This window comes from Brachionichthys hirsutus, chromosome 7 (assembly GCF_040956055.1).
Source record: "Brachionichthys hirsutus isolate HB-005 chromosome 7, CSIRO-AGI_Bhir_v1, whole genome shotgun sequence".
NCBI lineage: Eukaryota > Metazoa > Chordata > Actinopteri > Lophiiformes > Brachionichthyidae > Brachionichthys > Brachionichthys hirsutus.
In genome coordinates, this window is record NC_090903.1 from 10105659 (window position 1) to 10111324 (window position 5666).

Consider the following 5666-nt stretch of genomic DNA (forward strand, 5'->3'; position numbering starts at 1 on the left):
GGCTGCACGCAAGGTGCGTTCACGTCCTCCCAGTCTACCCGCTTTGGATCCACCAAATATTCACGGTCAGCCGCGCGTCCTCAGCGGCGGCATGATAAACAGGGACGCGGGTCACAAAACGCGCGATTCAGTCCCGGAGCCGCGTCGACGTGAAGCAGCAGCAGGAGGCAGCGAGCGCGTCCGACAGCGGCTCTGAGCGGCGCGCAGGCTGCGTCCAGTCAGCGCAGACATCACGCTGAAATTAACATAAAAGGCGGGGCTTGCGCGCTGGAGCGACCAAACAGGGGACCTTGAGAGGCATCAATAAGACGCCAGATTTCCTGCAGATATGTAGGTCGCTCATCCCTCTGTAACATACTTGTAATACCTCTGTAGTATGTTTATATGTACTAGTTTATCTACCTCTGTACTCTGTAGTATGTCTGTATGCACTAATTTATTCATCGAGGCAGGGCTTTCCCTTCACCTGTTGCAGAGACTAACCTGTTTGCTTGTGCACTGTGAAATTGTAGGCTAATATTTGCCAACATTTAAATTCACGTGAAGAGGCTGAGAGATTAGCCGAGGCGTTTGAAACGGCAGATTGTGAAATGGAGCCGCTGACAATGGAGTCTTAGTCCCACTGAAAAGATCCAGAAACCTGCAGGAACCCATCTGGAAGGAATAAATGAAGTGTACCGATAATACGGGGATATCAAACTCTAGATCATCATCTAAATCCTGTATCCTTATTCAACATAATGACATTTAAGATGAACTCAGCAGTTTGTAGGAAGGTGGGTGTTAAGGTCACGAGGAGGTGGAGTGACTCTGACCTCAGTCTTGCCGTGACAGTGGAGTGAAAAACTAAATGTGAACAACAAATTCTTCTGAGGGAATTTACTCACATTTTTTTCTATATTATCTTATTTCTCGTTCCCTTTAAAATAAAAAGAACATTTTCAGTGGCTTCCCTTAAAGTGTTTGGCTTTGGCGGGTTCAGGTTTGGCACGATGGCGCTTCACCGCAAGGTTTACATAACTGGTGTCTGCAGCCAGGCCTGTGGGACCCCGCATTGGCTCGGCAGCATAAGCTATATTCTCATACTGTTTATACAAACTGATTGCGGTTGACTCAACTATCTGTAAGCAATTTGCAATAAAGGGGCAAAGCTGTACTGCTGGAGACTTCTTATGTAGCACGGCACGTAGAAATCTTCTCCGAAAAGCAGCCCAGCACACTTTATTTGTCACAGCAAGCTCAAGTGAAAATAAATATCAAAGCAAAAAAGTATGAACAGAAGATGAAGGAAGTAATGGCACGGACCCTGCAGCCATCACAGTCATGCTTAACGGATTTGGACGTGCCTCCTTATCATGGGGCTGTCAAAATCTGATCAGCTGTTCACTGTGGAGTGATAAAACATGATGCATCGTGTTCTACGGATAAATCAAAGCAGCGTGCCGCAAACACCGAGGAAACATTGCAAGCATTTAGGAATTGCAAAATATAAATTCCAAGTAAGCTTTTGGCTACGTTTGCGTGCTCTCATAGCGCCGTGCATATTTGGAGTTACTGCTTTTATCTCCATGGACAACCCGTCAAAACACACTCATACACTAAATGCCGTTCATACATGTTATTCTGCAGAGGATAAAGGTTGTTTTATGTCTCCACAAATGCAAATGCTCTTGAAAGGAGGCAGGGTGATTTATAATCCATGTACGCACCACCAACACAGAATAATTGTTGAGATTTGCAACAGTTTATTATCATTATTAAAAGAAAAAAAAAAAACACGATTTTTTATGCATTTAACCTTTCTTGGCTTTAAAGCGCTTGCTCAAAATGTACGCACTCTATAGCATATCAGAAGTGACTGGCACCTCTTCCCACCGTAAATCATTCGTAGATAGGCGCAGCTGCCTGCTAGGGTAAACTGGAGTTGTGCCTTCGCCGACATCTTGACAACCTTGCTTGAGGCGCAGCTGTGTGTGCATGCTTGCTCTCTTAGGAGATGATCCATGTTGAACAAAAACACCATTCTACTCAGTGGTTGGATCATTGCCCCGGAGCCATGTGCAAAACATTATAAAGCAACACAAGAGTATCATATGATTTGCAACAGGGGATGGCAGGAACAAAACCAAGCCATATGTCAGAGGTGAAATCAACCGTCGTGAAATTCAAAAGTAACATTAGATGCCCGAGAATAGGATCATGAGATTGTCACCAGGCAAGTTCTAACTAGAAGGAACATTCATTCAAAATGACCATTACGAGAATGCAGTTAATTCATTGGTAATGGATATTCAGAGAATTTTTTTTTGAATCTTTATTTGATGTTATAAGTGTATTAAATGCAGTGTACAAACAGATATTTAGCTGTAACACAAGTTCAGTTTAGTCGACCATCCACATTGCTTTACTACGCGCTTGAGCTGCAGGTTGCACATCAGCCAAGATCATTGCAACACTTTTATCTTGGTTTAAGCTTTAGATGACTTGGAACTGAAATGCCATCTGTGAGATTAGGACGTGTTGAAAGACAAGGGACTATGAGATGACTGCCCGAGAAGCGATCGTATCACTTTATCCCTAAATTATTCATCAACTAAATTAAAAAGGTAGCTGAAAAGAAGCTTTGAGCGCACTATTATAAAAGCTTTTCCTATACTCTACCATCTGTGGTCCACAGCCTTGTTGCCATTTCCTCGTTTTTGAGGTCGTTTGCCGAATTAGCCCAACATGGCTCAGAACCTTAGGCCAGGACAAATGTGTTTAACTTGTGTTTTAGGAACACCGTTTTCCAGCCATTCAAAGTGAATAGAGTTGATTGATAACACTATTTAAAAGATGTTTTTCACTCTCTAAGTCTTCAGAAGTTAAAATATCTTCATATGTCATGGTGCTCAAAATTAAATTATTCAGTTCTGGAAAGAAATGCTTTTTTAAAATTTAGATTTCATACTGTTTATCAGATCATTCACTACTACAACAGCACTACCCTAATAACATATTTTGGCCAAGCATTGGTGCTCATATGTGTTGAAAACCATGCAGGTAATCAGACCAATCAGGCAGACAAATCTAGAGGAGCAGGCAAACAGACAAAAAGCCCCCCCAAAAAAAGCCGGGCAAGTTCACATGAGTCAGAATCAGAGAGTAGGAACAAGACATTTAAAATATGGCAGAGAGCAGAGGACTGAGCAGAATATAAATGCAGTGGGGCTGATGAGTTGATGAGCAGCAGGTGCCCAGAGCGGCACAGGTGATGTGGATGAGCTGAGGACGGGCGTGGCAGGCAGTGTAGCGAGAGGAGAGCGGGAAGCTCTGGCTGGGTTCCTGGCACATATGGATTTGTATCCACATTTTTCTAAGACCAACTGGGTTAGGTCTTAATCAAAGGAGATCTAGATCATTAGACTGCACCAACCATAGCAGTCATAACAAGCAAACTGTAAGGTGCATCTGTGGCCACAGAGAAGACAGTCACCAGCGTCCCTGCAGAGGCAACATTCATTTAGTAAAGTGAAAGGATGATGATAGATACATGAATTCAGTGTGATAATAAATGTTGGTTTGACATTCAACCAGCTAATGGAAATATAAAATACATTTTACTTGTCACAATAAAAAAAACCCACAAACGGTATAAAATATGAAAAAGAGAGCAATTGTAAGGCCTTATAGACACAGCAGCTTTGCAAATTAATTATAAGTACTCGACAGAGCTCAGATTGAATTTCTCCAATGGAAAATGTGCTCATCCTCTTTTTTGGCTCATAAGCATTGGGTTTATGGCTTGGTGTTGTGTGCCAAGCTGTTTCTATTTAGGGACCATTTGCCAGGCAACCAGAGACTCCAGGAAGTTACTGGTCTCAGTTAAGAACACAAGCTCTATAAAATGGTAGATTATCACATAGGCTACATGTTAATGTGTGCATGGATTAACCCAATGAGATGAAGCCGTGGTTAATGAACGAGCTCCTCTGGTCCTGGTGTGCATATTTTGCTCCAGAGCCACGGTCACTTTCTGCCACACAAGTACAAGTATTTGTACTAAATTAAGCTTATTAAGCTGTCTGGTCTTATCTGAAGCATAAATGTCATAACATTTTATGGTTTATTTTTCTCTTTCATTCTAAATATATATAGGTAAATTATATATGTCATCCGGGATCACTGCTCAAGCTGTGGATGAAATCAAGTGACGTCCCCATCTGCTCAGTTAGTTTATGGTTCATCTGATGCAGCGCAGCAAATCTAACAATTCAGAGCAACATTTTCTTTTCAAACAGCGCTGTTTGCGTTGTTTCACGGGGAATTGAATAGATGCCAATAAACAAGATCACTAAGAGTTCTATACCTCGATTTAAGCTATTCACAATTGTGCATTATGCAATAATGGCGAGGCATCAAATGACCAATAAGAAAGAGGACACACTTGAACATGAGACTCCACTTAGCATTGAAATGCCAGAAATCCAAGCCCTGCTGCTTCATTGAATAAATGCATTGCCGCACCGCTGCTTACAGTCTCCACACCACATTGTAAATGCTTTTTTGAACATTTGCTAATATAGAGCCTGAAAGCATTGCCGGAGCCAAGCGTGACTGCAGCCATGCTGCAATGAATTAAAAGTAAACCCACCATGAATAAAGGACATTTATAATTAAAATTGACATTTATGATCAATAAATATTTATGGAGGTCCCTGCAGCTTTGGCCTGATGCATAATTAAAACAACTTTACATGAATTAACAGTGGAATAATGACAACAGACGGTGTAACACAAACACTCGCCGATTTGCCAATGACGTGTAATTTATTGATCAGCTCAGTGAGTTTATGGAGCGATGGATCGGTTATAGTTACGTTAACTACAGTAAAGCTGAATTTTAGTTTGAAACAGTCCAACAACAATCTGAAAAAAATAGTTTCTCACGAGTCAATATTGAGTACAGTATACCATTGTGGAGTGTAGAATTGATATTATCTGGACATGATCAATTTTATGTGTTCATATAATGTTTGCACCATGAATGGAAATTCTTCAAGACCTTGTATGACAGTTTTCACATGCTGAAAGCCTAGCCATAATGAGGGACGATCCCCAAGTCCGAAATTCGTGAGCCCTTAAATAACAAATAAAAGTTGGTCTCTCAGTTTCAACAGTTTATTCCAGCTGAAATGCATTTCAAAATTTAATAACATTATTCGCAACAAATATACTGCCCAAAGAAATGCATTTAGGCTAGTGCAATGGATTCAATGTTAAAATGAAGTTAAAGGGATAAGAAATAAATCATCTGCATGTAACAAAATGATTATGCCTGCAGTGGAATGGACACACATCAGCTCTATATTTCAAGGATTGATGATGATTGAATCAGAATGATTCAGACTTTAGAAAGATACAAATATTTTGTTTCCTCCATGTACAAATAGGCTTGTTGTACATGACTTAGAATGATACATGGATGATACATCCAAATTAATCAGGCTACTTTACTTTAATCGAGTATTTTAAACAGTTACATTACTTTTCCCAGCTCTGTAACCTACTGTTACAGATCACGGTTGCTCTTCCCGGAAAGACTGATTTAATGTCATCTGGTGGGAATCAGTGATGCTCGGCAACCAGATGCCTCCTGGAAAGCCTCTGAGTAATGGCCCCCCCCC